The sequence below is a fragment of the Podarcis melisellensis genome (assembly GCF_964234715.1).
Source record: "Podarcis melisellensis genome assembly, chromosome: 3".
In the NCBI taxonomy this organism is placed as follows: Eukaryota; Metazoa; Chordata; class Lepidosauria; order Squamata; family Lacertidae; genus Podarcis; species Podarcis melisellensis.
Window position 1 is genome coordinate 56,461,068 of NC_138530.1, and position 16,196 is coordinate 56,477,263.

General features: G+C 41.0%; 1 protein-coding gene across 2 annotated transcripts in view; it reads right to left on the reverse strand.

Annotated features, from left to right (window-relative positions):
* Positions 1 to 16,196, reverse strand: part of PLEKHG1 (pleckstrin homology and RhoGEF domain containing G1) — a 101,891-nt gene that overhangs the window by 78,066 nt on the left and 7,629 nt on the right. The window lies entirely within an intron of this gene.

Consider the following 16,196-nt stretch of genomic DNA (forward strand, 5'->3'; position numbering starts at 1 on the left):
AATGCTGCTGACTCATTAATTCTACCTAACAACCTAAGGCAGTTAACACTTTTGTTATCCCAACGAAGTCAGCATAAATAGCCTTTTAATAATCTTCCAAGGTTACTTAATGTGCTACCAAACAATGTATACTCAGTACAACCTATTTTCTTTGAACTAAAGCAGAAAGTTTAATTTCAGTTTGCCGAACTTATAGCATTCAGTCCAGGAGCAGATCTGCAGGTAGAAATATGAAATGCATCTTGGAAGATTATGCTGTGAACAACCCAGACACTGAAACCAGTAAGTTACTTAGGCCCTCCAGATGTTTTTAGACCCCAATTTCCATCATTGACCCAACCACTGACCATGCTGACTAGAGCAGATGGGACTTGGAGTCCAAAAACATTTGGAGGCCCAAAACACCCCTCACCCTGCACGATACAGCCTCATATTGTTAAATAATAAAGTGGAGGTAAAGCTCAATGGTTCAGTCTGATCTCACCACAATTCCCAGCTCTGCCTGTGTCAGTCAGAAGGTATTTCAAGAAACAATGCCCTCAGCTATTCTCTGCAGTATAATTGCACAGATACTGATAAAATGAAAGCAAATCAAACAAGGCCTGACGGACAGACAGACTTTTGTTACTGGTGCGCATCCACATTATACAAAGAATAGAATGAGTCATGCCTATTGGGCAAAAAGAGTTTAGGGGATAGATGCCAGAAAGGTCACAGTGCCCTACACCAGCTTATTCAAAATAGTATGAAGACTGCTGTGCACCTTCACTGGCTGGCACATGTCAGCTTTCGAACCAAATCATTACAAGAAACAGTTCTCTTAGAGGAGAAACACTACAGGTTTCTGGTTAAAGAAAAATAGTGACCCAAAAATTGAAGTTGGACATGTGCACAGCAAGAGTAAAGTGCCCCCAAAAATTTTAGGCTGGTATCAACACGGCCAGTTCGACGCCAGCTCATCAGTACTAAGTACATTTGTCACCCACAGACAGTTAGGAAAGGCAACCAGGCACTTCCATGAATCATTTGAAATGGACTGTTACATTTATGTCTATTAGCCTGTCTCCCTTTAGCAGCAAATTCTAAAGCCCCACATGCTGCAAATTCTGTAAATCCTTCCTCATCACCAAAAAATGATGCGTTTTTAAAGGACCTATATTGTACTTAGGCCTTTGCCAGCACATGGGCAGTCTGAGATTTTTTTCCCCTCAAGTGCTACACAAAAACACAGGGCAAATGTAGTCTAATAAAAGTTCTTTGACTGCAATACTTCTAACCATGTCTAACTGAACAAAGTTACATATAACAAAGCAATGGGCTATGAACACATTATGTAATGCAATACTGTATTAATAAACAATCCATGTACTCCTGCCAGCGCACTTCAGGGTAGGTCCCCTTTAAAGATGATGACTCATGTGTACAGCTAAAACTAGGTCATCAGGAACAGCAGTCTTGAGCCAAGGAACCAGTTGGGTGAGGGGAACACCACACACACACACACACACACACACACTATAACCCAAGAGGTGGGAACACATTATGTTGCCAGGAAACACAAATAAGGAAAGGCCTCACTTCATTCAAATTTTCTCACAGACTAGTGAATAGCAAAAGAACCCAGTATACTTTCTAGCAACATGCACAATATGAATATAATGTAATTGTCCATTTCCCGATGTCTTATCTATATTATGATGGTGATGATGATTTTACTTGTGCAGACATTTTATAACTTTGCAGGTCTAGAGAGAAAAAAAAAAACATTCTGTTGACTCCGCAAGACTTTGCCAGAGCCCAGGCTTCCATCCATACCAACATGCTTTAGAGGGAAGATAGCAAAATAGACTGTCGTAACGTACAGAGTTCAGTCTCCATTGCAACTGTGGCTTGCGGATGCCTTTCTGCTGAATCTGCAGATTGCTAAGAGCCACAGTGATGAACTATAATGTGGAAGGTAGCCATTCAGCCAAAAGCTGTCATTTTCCCAAGCTTATCCTATGTAGAAGTCTTTAATCATCTGCTAAGATAAAAGCAAGATCCATTTCCTAAACTTGGCAAGCAAAAAAATGTGAACGTGCTCATTTCAAACCCATTAAATGCAACAATTATAATATTTCAGATTTTCATTTTTAAGGCAAAATAAATAAAGTTTTTGCTATCTTTCAGTTATTTAACGAATATTTTGCACTCCTTGTGGTACAAGTGAGCTCGGGGGCATATTTTTATAGGCACAACTTGCATATGGAGCATCTACATATGCTTTTCAAAGTTCCCAGTGCAAAGTCAAGATGCTGTATTGAAGTTCACATCAAGTTTGATGAAATTCACTAAATAATTCAGAGGGGGCCAATAAGAATATGCAAAGCATGAGACTCTAAATCTCAGGGTCGTGGGTTCAAGCCCCACATTGGGCAAAAGATTCCTGCATTGCAGGGGGCGGACTAGATGACCCTGATGGTCCCTTCCAACTCTATAATTCAATGATTCTATAACCCTCCTAAGATGTATAAGAAAATATGGCCCAAGTCATTAGGTGGTACAATGCAGGCAGAGGCAGAGCTAGCTGCTCCAGCACCCGGAGTGGCCCGCAGGGGTGGGGCTAGCTGCCTGCGGGGGTACACCGCCGCCGGGCGTCCCAGGGGATGCACTGCAACGGTGCATGTCCCGGGGGGGGGGGCTGCCTGCAGCGATGTCACTCCCCCTCAGGGATGGCACTCGGGGCAGACTGCCCCAATCACCCCCACCTTTCTCCACTACTGAACACAGGTATGAGCATATATCCTGGCCATGGGATTTCTCATTTTCCATGCAATTGTGAATGGTTGTTGTATTTACTATGTGCATGAACATCAGCTGATTCACAACAGCTGTCAGCTTAGAAATTTGTGGTCACAAATCTTCAAAGTCCAGTTAGGTATACCACAGCTCTCTGCTGCAATCATGTCTATAAGGTTACCAGATTTTTTTCCAATGAATCCGGGGATACTTTTCAACTTCAATGGATTTTGTATGGGGACTGATTTGTAAATCCGGGGACTGTCCCCAGGAAAACGAGGATGTCTGGTAACCTTATTCTAGAACACTTTGGTGTAGCTTTCCACACAAATGGTCAACAGATGTAATATGTCTCAGGAATAAAACCACTCTTGACTTTTGTACTGTACAGTACTTTCTGCTAAAGAGATTCCTAGTCAGATTAACAACCATCCCTTCTACAGGTCAGAAAATTCCACACACACTCTTCAGAGGTGCAAGAGAGGTGAATCATTTACCATGAGATACATGTTTAGAGGATTCTTACAGGTGTTATAGTGCCACACTCTCCTTTGCCCAGTATTTAATAGCAGTTTTGGAAACCGACAATTAAAATAAGTAAAAAATGAAGTTTGCCTTTTCTGTGGAAATTCCGCCGTTGCTGCCGCAATCTTAAAAGCAAAACAAAGCCTAAACAAACAACAGCTTTGGCAATAGTGACATTCCTTTGATTAGGCTGAATGCTCAACTCCTTCAAAATAAAAACTATTAGAAAAATATTTATTTTTACAAAGGGTCAAAGGAAAAATATAATTTTTCCAGAGGGAAGCCAGATGTTTAGTTTCTTCTCCTCCAAAAGCGATACTTTTGCTGATAAATAACATTTAGTCACTGTTTTTAAAAAGGTTCGTGTTTCACTTCCTCTACTTTAAAGATCCACATCACAACATTTAAGCCAAGTATTCCATGCATGTTGAAATCGTTCCATGTACTTTTGTAGGAGAAAAAGAGACAAGAAGCATTTTCCTAGTACAAGCATAGATGTTAAGGCATTCAGATATAAAATGCTGCTGCTCAACAAGTCATTATTAATTTCAGTAGCTAGTAGTACTAGTAGTTCTAGTAGTACTAGTTGGTACTTGTTTACATCAGCAGCCCAGTATATGCTTTGCTATACTTGTACAGGTTCTAGGTTACCCCACTCATCTCAGTAGAGGTAGCAGCTCTGCTTATTCTATTCTAATGAACAACAAAGACATCGGAAGTGAGGGGGACTTTGTGGGTGCACATCTAAGACCCTGCAAAGGGTTTGGAAGAGATGCTAATAATTGCCTGTGATTTGGAGTTGTGCATACCCTGTTTTTGTGAAAAAGTGTCCCTGAAAATGCAGCAGAAAAACATTAAGAGAGCTAGAAGATAAACATGAAATGTCTGGGTCTTGTGGGTACTGAAACATGATAGATCTTAAAGGGGAAGAGGAAGAGACATTTTCTGCAGAAAAAAAGAACACCTCCTTGGTTCTCCTAAGTCTATATTTCAATTTGTAACACACATGCTTTTCAGTGGGGAATGCAATGAAAATTTACATCACTTTCAATACATCCATATCTCACAGTGAAGCTTAGCCTATATGGTTTTTATATGAGCTTCAAGAACAGAACAGTATATGATTTTAAAGTCAATCAGTTCTTGTTTAAGCACTTGTGGATCCAGTCACCAATTTGAGGATTTAAAAATGCACACTCATTTTGAATTGCAGATCTGAATATTTCTTGTGCATTCATGTTTTGAGTGTGATGTCATAGCCACACCAGAGATTTAAAGCACATGACTTCCCCCAAAGAATCATGGGAACTGTTGTTAAGGATGCTGGGAATTGTATCTCTCTGAGAGGTAAACTACAGTTCCCAGGATTCTTTGGGGGAAGCCATGTGCTTTAAATCTCTGGTGTGGCTATGACCTCACACTCAAAACATGAATGCACAAGAAATATTCAGATCTGCATGGCAATTCAAACCACTCCATGGATATTTGTGGATATCCAAAGATGCAGGAAGGCAGCATTATGGAAATGAAAGATGTTTCACATAACATATATATATATATACATATATGAGTCCAGTAGCACCTTAGAGACCAACTAAGTTTGTTCTTGGTATGAGCTTTTGTGTGTGGACAATTTATTTATTTTTTATATATATTTCTACTGTGTCAGACCAACTCAGCTACCTACCTGAACCTATCTCTAGATTAGGTAGAGAGTTAGGAGAAAGCACTATTAAAAGATTAATCCTGTCCTACAGAAATTTGCTTTTAAAAAGCTTCATACATTTAATTGAACTCACTTCTTAAGGCACACAAAATGCTGCTACTACTAATAGAGAGCAGGCAGTTACTGAATCAAACTACGAAAAGCAGTTTACACTGTTTCTATACAGTGGTACCTCAGGTTACATACGCTTCAGGTTAGACTCCGCTAACCCAGAAATAGTGCTTCAGGTTAAGAACTTTGCTTCAGGGAGCCAGCTCAGCCCAGCGGTCCCATCGAGCAGAGCATTAGCTTAGATCCCCTAATCGCTTCCAGCGGTTTGAGATCCGCGGGCGCTGCCTGGCTTTTTTTTTTTTTAAAAAAAAGAACTTTGCTTCAGGATGAGAACAGAAATCGTGCTCCAGTGGTGCGGCGGCAGCAGGAAGCCCCATTAGCTAAAGTGGTGCTTCAGGTTAAGAACAGTTTCAGGTTAAGTACGGACATCTGGAACGAATTAAGTACTTAACCTGAGGTACCACTGTACATACATAAAACTGCTACATTCAAAGGGCGCAGGAAAACTTGTAAGATCCAAAACTTGAAGGAAGTTCATTTTGAAAGCTATCTTGTGCACATGAACATAAACACACAATAAGCAAAAATAAAAGTATACTTGATGAGATGAACACAATGGAATGTTAGATACCCTTGTCCAGCTAGATCTCAATTTTGTTCGTTTAACCTGCACTGTTTGGCTGGCGCCATAAACAATATTTAGATATAACTTTATGCTTCCCAACAGATGCCACTTTCCATTTGATTATTTTCAGTTAAGGAAGTGCAAGAAAGATTATAAAAATCAATGAAGAACTTATGCAAGTTTACACATAAGGCAAGCAAGTCATGCTCAGTGCACATCTCGACAAATTTACAAATATCCCTTATGTTGTGGATTAGGCTGTAATCCTTACCCCACTTTCCAGTGAGTAAGTAGCATTTACGTCTGAGCAGACTTTGTTAGGACTCTGCATCAAAGGCTTTTGAAAAAAAGAGGAGTACAATTACTGTGCAGAACTACAACTCAAAAATGCAGACTATGCAACTGTAACTTCATAAGATGCTTTCAGTGATACACACGATACAATATACAATTTTGTGACTAGCTTGAGGGAAATGGGGATGGGGTTAAGTAATTAATTTATGTCTGTAGCCATATCTGTAACTGTTATAACAAAGCAAACATATGCCTCCATTTCACCTTTGCTGTGTGGGTGGGGGGATACTGAAGACAGTTTCACCCACATACAGGATACTTAACACAAAACAACAGATGTGCAATAATCACAAATGTCCATTCATTTCCTTTATGTCAGCAAATACAAGCAGTTGCTAATTAAGAATCTCTATCTATTGGATACAAAAGGAAGTTTACACATTTCCCTGGTCATTTTGAAATAGAAGATGGAGACAATAGAAAATGTCACAGGAAGAGAGCAATCTGCTTCCCTGCAACTACCATGTCTTAGCGAAGTTATCTTTTCCCTTAAAACTGTTTTACACTGACTAAGGAAGAACAACTACAATAAAATACTAACTGCAAAAATGTAAGATCAGAACAGTTAGGAGCTGTACAATTCCGTCTTGCCTTCCTACAACTACGTGGGGTTCCCAGAAGGTCTCCCACACAGACAATGGCAGGATTCCAGACCTGCTTAGCTTCAACAAGGTGACTGCATTGCATGTTCTCAGAGCATGGCAATAGATTTCAGCTCAGGGGTTGGAATTCTGAACTCCTCAAAAGAGCAGGTAGCTGTTGGATGCTGTGGACCATAATTGGAGGCCTCCTTAGAGAGGTTTCAAGTTCCATCATGGTTGCTGATCTGCCTCGTGTCCTAAGGTCAAAAAGTGGGTGTTCCAGGGGAATGACAAGGGAGGATTAGGGGACGCTTTGGATCTGCAGAATCCATAGGCCCCTCATCCCCCAAACATGCTTATGGAATAGGCGATGGGGGGCTATGCCAGCCTTGGAGTTGGTGTGGCTATTTTGCCTGCCACTGGAACAAAAAATTAAAATTAACCCAACATTTAAAAGAGGAACCAGCAACAAAAAGGCAAGGGGCTAGAAAAAGCCACATATAGACACCAATTCTGTCCTGGCCCCAGCAGGGCTTTGGAATTGACAGCCCATTGGGTCAGACTCCTTTCCGTTCCCCAACCTCTGAAGGACGGCTCTATCCAAAACTTCAATAATTTCCCACAGAAATAAAGTGAGACTTAAGGTGTTGGCCTTTCTGTTTGTACTCAGCAGCTGGCTGCAATCCAGATATTTGGCATGTCCTGTGTGGTCTATTTTGCCTTTTTTTTTTAACTAGTATGTCAGGCTATGGCATGTCAAGCTATGCCCTACTACAAAAGCATATTGAACTAATAGTTTTTTTAAACAACAACAACAGTGGTCACTTCAGTTTAGGAATCCAACAGCTTATGAAGCTCTGGCCCATTTTGGCCCAGTGCAGCCAATGGCCTCATTCATACTGACCTTCTCAGAATATACACACTGTATATACCGTATTTTTCGCTCTATAGGATGCACTTTTTCCCCTCCAAAAATTAAGAGGAAATGTGTGTGCGTTCTATGGAGCGTAGGCAGGGTCCTTGGCTTCAGCAATAGCAATGTGAAGCCTCTGAAGTGCAGAGGGAGCGCTCCCTCCACGCTGAGGCTTCGTGTTGCTTTCGCAGGGATAGCTGCCTGAAGCCTTTGGAGCACAGTGCGAACTCGCACTGTGCTCCGAAGGCTTCGGGTTCCTTTTGCTGAAGCCGGGAGAGCAACACTCTCCCAAACACTTTGCTGTTCTCTTCATGATGCGCTTCAATAATACAAGAAATAAATTGTGGTTTCCCATTTCTGCTGAACAAGATGACTATGGTGACCAACTTTGAAACAAACCAGAATCTTAAAATTTCAAACTGTGGCTTTAAGATCATGGTTTGTTCTGAAGCTGGTGGTTATAGTTTCCTGGTTTAGAGAAATGGGAAACTGTCATTAATTAAGCCTTTCTGATTTTATTCTTCTAATTAGTAAAGCACTTGCTTGCCAAAATGGCTCCCTAAGTGGTTTAGAAGTAGAAAACGGATTATTAAAAATATAGCTATGGTGTGTACCATATTTTTCGCTCTATAGGACGCACCCGACCAGGAAACCAGGAAACTCTAAACCAGGAAACTGGGAGTACTGGATATGGTGAAAGTGTGCAACTCCACTGTCCACTCACATCTGTTAGGAGTGGTCTAAGGCTCCTTAAGGCACAATGCGCGCACACACACACTATCAACCCAAACATTATGGGACTCCCTACTAAGTTGTCTGTTAAACCTGAGATTACTAATTTCAAGTTCCGCACAGGAATTATATTTAAAGATTATATTTAGCTCTAAAGTGTGGCTGTTAAACTCAGGATTCCCCCATGTCTACTGCTCTGGAGTTTTGTATAAGGGGTAGTCTATAAGTAAAAGTAAATAAATAAATATGGAAAGCACAGTTCCCATCAGCCATAACCAGGCTGTAATTAAAATACATTTCCTGACAAAATACAAATATTGGTTTGGATCCAGAGAAGGGCTCCTTTCATTTCTACAAGAAGTTGTGACTCAGTAGAAGCTGCTACTCATGTATGGGGGAAAAGAAGCTGAGTTTTTACCAATTCCCTCTTCCCCAGCAGTCCCCAGCACCACCTCCCATGCTCTTACAAAGGGTCCTTCAATCTTCTGGAGAAGATTTTCAGAGATTTGCAGGGGAATCAGCAAAAACGACTTCCTTGTCCCTTTCTGAGGTCCAGCGCCGAGGGCCTTCTGGCGGTTCCCTCACTGCGAGAAGCCAAGTTTCAGGGAACCAGGCAGAGGGCCTTCTCAGAAGTGGCGCCCGTTCCGTGGAACACCCTCCCACCAGATGTCAAAGAGAAAAATAACTACCAAACTTTTAAAAGACATCTAAAGGCAGCCCTGTTTAGGGAAGCTTTTAATGTTTAATAGGTTATTGTATTTTAATGTTTTGTTGGAAGCCACCCAGAGTGGCTGGGGGGACCCAGCCAGATGGGTGGGTCCTAAATAATAAATTATTATTATTATTATTATTATTATTATTATTATTATTATTATTATTATTATTTCTGTGAGCTGAACTTTGCTCATGTAAACTGCGGACCCATAATGCTTAAAGGTACACAGCAGCAACCTTAGATGGTAAAGTAAAATACTGTCAAATAATTAGCATAAAAACAACAAGTTGTAAATTTATTTAATTTACACCACACAGTAGTAAAATAAAGTGGTTGGAGAGATGTGGATATTATTAAGTGTATTATTTCTGCAGAACTCCTAGCTAAAAGGTTTCAGAACTTCCTTGAAATGTGTGATTAATTACAATGATAATCCTTCTCATCCAAAGGATAGTACGACTGCACTAATTCTCACCAGATGTAAGTTATGGAAGGCATTAATTTAACTGCTGCGCCACCAAAAATCTGGGAATGAAAATGCTTATAAGTAAGGCTGTAAACATAGTTGAATTCTCACTTTCATTATTAAAACCATTATGACAGACTTAAAAAGAACCCGCAACGCCATCATATATTTTAGTTCTCAACACATTTTTAAGGCATGAGAAGGCCTAATGGCAAATAAGTTACAGCCAGGGTTCGAAATTAGCCGGGTGCCAGACACATTTTGCACCTAAAGATTCTCCATTTGTGAAAAGTCCAAAAGTCTAGGTGCCATTTTTTTGCACCTGGCTGACACTCAAGAATTACTGAAATGAATGTGCTTTGAAGCCTTGAAGTATATGTTAAGGATAGACAATACGATAAGGAATTTAACAATAAAGAGTACAGTGTTTTGAAAACTGAAGTATGATACCAATATTTTTATTATAAACACCAAATTAAACATGTATTAACAATTTCTGGGGGAAAATGTGTCTCTAATGTAAATTGCATATTAATTCATGCTTATCAAAATAATAAATAAAAAGTGATGACCCCCCGCACACACAAATGGTGGCTAGACATTCTGTTTTGGCACCTACAATCCAGATCCCAGGAGCCACTTGGCTCCTAGCTTTTCTGTCCCAGTTTCTAACACTGGTTACAGCTTCTGCTGAAGAACAGGTTCCAACTGTAAGAACAGCTAATAAGAGGGAAAGAGGCAATTTATGCCCATATGTCTTCCACTGGAATAGCTGTAAGAAGGTCATATGAAGGACAGATTAAGATGGAATGTAGGTGCTTCCCTAGAAATGCTGCTATACAGTGGTACCTCGGGTTACATACGCTTCAGGTTACAGATGCTTCAGGTTACAGACTCCGCTAACCCAGAAATAGTACCTTGGGTTAAGAACTTTGCTTCAGGATGAGAACAGAAATAGTGTGGTGGCGGTGCGGCAGAAGCGGGAGGCCCCATTAGCTAAAGTGGTGCTTCATGGGATTTAATACCGAGGAGAAGGGGGACTCTTGTAAATATGAATATGAATTTGATTTGTCCCTGAGCCACAGTGTTTGTCACTTGGCTCTGACTGATTCTAGTACAAAAAAAAGTAGACCCAAAGCCTGAACATGCCCAACCTAATGCATTGAGATGGTTATTTCCTGCATTTAGCTGTTTCCTAGGGCCACAGTATCTACAGGAAGCATCAGTACTTGAACTAGGATCCCAAGAGAGATGTAGATATAGAGGTCCTCATTAGTCACAAAGGGCTGCCTTTAAAAGAAAGGCTTCACATGCATTTTGAACCCCATATACCACATTGCCAAAATAACATAGTTTCTTTCAAAGGCAGCAACTTTTAAGAAACAAGACTCTAGTGTCCCCCCCCCCCAGTCTTCCAAGTCACTTTTCAAGGTAAGGCCCTGGATAAAGAAAAAACGTTTTTAGTAGAACACTAAAAGGTGTGTTCATATACTTGGAGTGGAAACTTTGTGCATCCAGCTGCAATTGATTTCCTGCATGGCAAAATACTGCAGGCATTTTACTAGATGGGAACATTACAAAGGCTTCCTACACATCACTAGGTTTTCAAACCAGGAAGGTATTCCCACATGGCCATTCCTTTGTCAGAATAAACAGCCTCTACTGATCTTTCACTGTATATGGTTTGCTTCTTCCCAAACCATAAAAAGGTGGGGGGGAAAGTGGTTTCAAAACACCCAATGACATGAAATATTCTCCTCTTTTGAAGGAAACAGTAAATTACAGTATTTAGGTATTTCTTCTTTCCTCTCACCAGAAAGCTATACAGCACCTAGCAACAACACATCCTTTCATACTTCTTTTAAAAAAAAGACCTAGCCAAAACCATCAACGCTACAGCAAAAGCAAGCCATGGGAGAATTTCAATGAAACACACTATTAAGACTTTCTGGAGTATTTATACTTCTAATCTCATACATGGGGGAAAAACTCTCTGTACATGTATCTAGTGAAGAAGGACAATTCTTCAGGAAAGAAAGAGAGCATAAGGTGAACCCAGCACCAATGGTCCCATGCCTCTGGGAAGTACACAAGCAAGTTATCTATGCACAGTCCTCCTTCCTTTTTTGCAATAAGCAGGAAAACTTTCTGAGACCTTTAGAAATTCCCTTCTCCAAGGTGCCTCCTTGAATGGAATGGGCCGTCTGTGCCTCAGCTTTTCTCCATGAGCTTTGCTGCCACTGAGAATGTAGCATACTCATGTAGCATAATTCACATTTACAATTTGGAATTGTAAGCTCTATACTTACCCAAAAGGCATTAGTCAATCTGAAATCACAGGAACTGGCAGTGTGTATTATCTGGGAGCTGAAGATCAATACTAGAATTTAAAGTGGAAGAGAAGCCCAATACCAGTGTCTAGATGTCTTTTTTTAAAAAAAGAACTTATAAACAAAAAATAAATTTAAACACAAGAGACAGAGCTGTTTAAAATATAAGTTGGCAAATGGTTATCTGGTAATGTCCCAAGTAGTCAATGCAGAACTTTTGGCATCTCATGCTTCACTCGCAAAGAACCAGAGATGTGAAAAAATAAATTCTACTGTCAAACATGTGGCAATTCAAATCTTTTATTTCTTGGCTGCCAGCAACCATGTTACTTCCTAAAGAAAAGGGTGTTCAAAAGGTTCAGCAGCCCAGTTCCCAAGATGACCCAGAGTTAAAGGTCCCACTGAAAAGAACGGGGCTTACAACAATGGGATGTGTTCATGACGCCAACAGCAAGTTCAAGTTGAAGCACAAGACAGAGTTCACACTAACGCATCCTCAATCAAAGGCATATGTTGCACTCCTCCTATTGTGGCAATGAGGGCCAAAACTGTGGACTGTACATTTCATGTTTGCCAAAAGGAATGTACATTTTTTAAAAACTTCATCAGAAGTCATTCAATCCCAGACTGCCATAATTTCCTCCCTTCATGACCTAAAAAGTAATCAAGCCAAGACCTCCCAAAAAACCATCATATGTTTTCTGAATCCTAGCCAATTTACAATATCTTCCTGAATCCGAAACCTCTCCTAACAGATGTGATGTCAGTATATCAAATCAGCATTCCGATCTAGTTTCTGGCTATAGTATACCAATATAAAACTGTTTCAACATTTGGTTTCGATTGAACAATTGAAGCAAGCCTGTAATGAGCTCTGAAGTACAACATCATCTTCCCGTTTACCAATAAAATATGCATTCACTGAAGCTTTTGTCATGAATTAAAATTGGCAAATAGGGACATATCCAAAAGATACAGCTACATTCATTTGCAATAAGAATTACTTGAAAATGGCAGCCATTAATGGTATAGCTATCAACGGTTTCCATTAATGACTTTTTCCCTGCAGCAAGCCAGAGAAGCATGGCTCAAAAGGCAAAGTATATTGCTTTTGCTTACAACGGGACACTAGGATTTCCCAGGTTAGGGGTGGGTAGAAGCACTTTGTGGTGATTCTACTTTACTTGGGTGGTCATTTCCAGAAGGTGATGCTTAGGGAGTGTTCTTTGGCCCCATGGAACCTTCAATGTGGGGTTCCTCAGCATTCGATTTTATTCCTCATGTTATTTAACATCTACATGAAACCTCTGAGTTCATCCAGAGTTTTGGAGTCCATGGTCAGCAATTTGTTGAGGACACACAGCTCTACTTCTCCTTTACATATGCAGGTGTTGACGTGGATGTACTGGACCATTGTCTTGCCTCAGTAATGGACTGGATGAGAGCCAATGAACTGAAGCTCAATCCTCCACCTTAGGGTAGTTCGCTAAACCAGATGGATGGGAGGTTGCCTGCTTTAATGGAGTTACACTCCCTCTGAAGGAGAGGGTGGTGCACAGCTTGAAGGCACTTCTGGATCCATTGCTGTTACTTGAAGCTCAGGTGGCACCTTGGTGGCACAGAGTGCTTTCCATTACTTTTGGCTGGTGGCCCAGTTGCGCCCCTATCAGGATAGGGATAGCATAACTTCTGTTGTCTATCCTCTGGTAACCTCTAGGTTAGATTACTGCAATGCACTGTATGTGGGAGCTGCCTCTTAAGATGGTTCAGAAACTTCAGCTGGTGCAGAATTCAGTGGCCAGGTTGCGATGATTTGAGCATGTGGTGGCAATCCTGGCCCAATTGCACTGGCTGCCAATTAGTTTCTGGGCCCAATTCAAAGTGCTGTGTTTGATCTATAAAGCCTCAACCTGCTCACAGCTGTAGTACTCCAAGGACTACAACTCTCCATATGAACCACCTCAAGACCCTGTGATCATCATCCAACACTCTTCTACGTGTGCCTCCTCCACGAGAGGTCTGGAGGGCAGCAACATGAGAGCAGGCTTTTCTGTGCTGGTTCTCCACTTGTGGAAGGCTTTCCCAAGGGAGGTCTGCCTGGCATCTTCATTACATATATTTAGGCACCAGGCAGAAAATGTCCTCCATTGGACCTAGTGGCTGCTTGAGTTTGGACTCACTATAAAAGTCAGCTTCATAGGTCATGATTCCACAAAAACCATAATTCCCTTGCCCAATTCCATTTTTGGAAAGCATTCAGGAAACCTCCACAAGGCCCAATAAAACTTAGCAGGTTGCACATACTGAAAACCACTTCTGCATGTAGGGAGATGTCATGCATTTTTAGTTTTATTTAGAACTTTCAGGTCAGGGCTTCTCAGATAAAAGCAGGGTTCCTCCATGCTAAGCGAAAGAAAATAGTAAAGCCAACTTTCTTCCAGCAGTGTCTGGCTGAGATTCTCTGGAAGCATCATTAAAATAAACAGAACCATGTGCAACAGCCATGTATTAAATTACTTTATATATATGTCTTGTTGACTTCAAAGCAGTCTGCACAACAGAAAAATACAATTATGAGTGTAAAGATGCTAGCAATATTGACAGAGAACCAACCTATCCATCTCAGAACCTGCGTTTTTCATATGCCTTCAAAGGTAAGTGATCAGAATTAAACTTTTAACTTAATAGTTCTAAAATACTATATGGCTCTCCTGAAGATTCAAAGTGAATCTCCTGCCTGAAGTCAGAGGCTTCAAATGGATATGGCAGGCCTGCAACCTATGTGAGGGTTATGTTCTGGGGATGGCACCTGAAGCCAAAATTGTATACAGTCAAAACCCATTGGGCTCAATGGAGAGTGGGATTTCCAAAGTCATTTTTCCTGAGACCCTGCCCCCCTTTTAATTTTTTTTTTATTGCCACACACATCAAGTTAAATGCACATAAGTTATGGGCTTACTTAGGGTTGCCATACGTCCATAATTTCCCGGACATATCTGGAATACTGCAGTTGGAAGCAGAAGTTGTAAAAATGACCAGGAAAATCTGGACATATGACAACCCATGCTGCCAATGTCATTTTTGGTGAATTTTCTTAGCGATAGTTCAAAAACCTCTCTCTTTTTTGTGAATATGCAACTTTTCTCTCTGGGTTTTCACTGTTTGAAATATGGCAACCCTAGCTTACTGCATACACATTCAGAAAAGGTGCATGGCATAGCCTTCCAAGGACTATACCACCAAAATCCGAATTGTGGAATCACTTGTGCGTGACTATTCCATCACATAAATAGCAATGTACAGTAAACTAACACATCTGAAGAAGGTAAACTAGATTTGTTTCCTAGTATGCTACTTTTGCAAGGAATATTCATTCGTATATTCCCAATCATACTCCAATGTGGCATCACTCCAGATGGACTGTACGTGTCAGGGAACTGCCATCGGAACGAGAGGAGGAGGCGAGGCTCCACAACGATGCTGGAGAGGGGCGAAGTAGGGAGAGAGGCAGGTCTCCTGTTGGGGAAGAAAATCAGCGCAACACCAGGGATGGAGGGGGGCCAATGGGGGAAGCAGAGAGCAGGCTCAGAGACTCTTCACTGGACACCAGCAGGGAGAGCACAGGTCCTCCGCTACCCACGCCCTCCCAGCGCAGAAGACTTCCACGCAGGGAGAGTAGGAGGAGACTGGGCGTCAAACAACTTTTATGTTGGAAAAGGTTTAAGAAACGCCCACTGTCGGATTCTGCCAGCGACTGAACAGCCACAAAGTGAGGGGCTATCCAGCCAGGAAAGGTTTAACCAGGCCACCTAGCCAGGAGTGGTGGCAACTTACGCACGAGCAACCCCATATAACCATTACAGTACGGTTTTCCTTTTCCGACTGTATCAAGATCAGGCCACAGGGACAATACATATAACCACGTTTTAGGGTTATAATTGGCTTATCGTGCTTCTTTGGTGAATTATGATTAAAGGAGCCATCCTATCGTTAAATCGGCATTCATGCTTAAGGTAGTGCACCATGACAGCTGCCTCACTGCCTTCACATTTCAAATCTCAGCTGGCAACAAGGGAGTTACTCAAAATAAACTCAGACTGTGGTTGTATGAATTGGCTCCTAAGACAAAGATTAAATTTTCCATGCAGACTTCCAGCTTTCAAAATCTGTTTAGACATCCATAAGAACAAATATTTGTGCTATGTGTAGATGCTGGCATAGTATATGAATATATATAATTCACACGCAGAAAGACACATACAATGTAAAAAATATTCTAGTACTTCTTTACCAGTCAAGCTAACTGAACATATGGTGCCATATTAATTTAGGACTACTGGGTGTCAGGAAAAAAAATTAAAATGTAAATTGTAAAGTTTAAAGGCAGCCCTATACTTCGC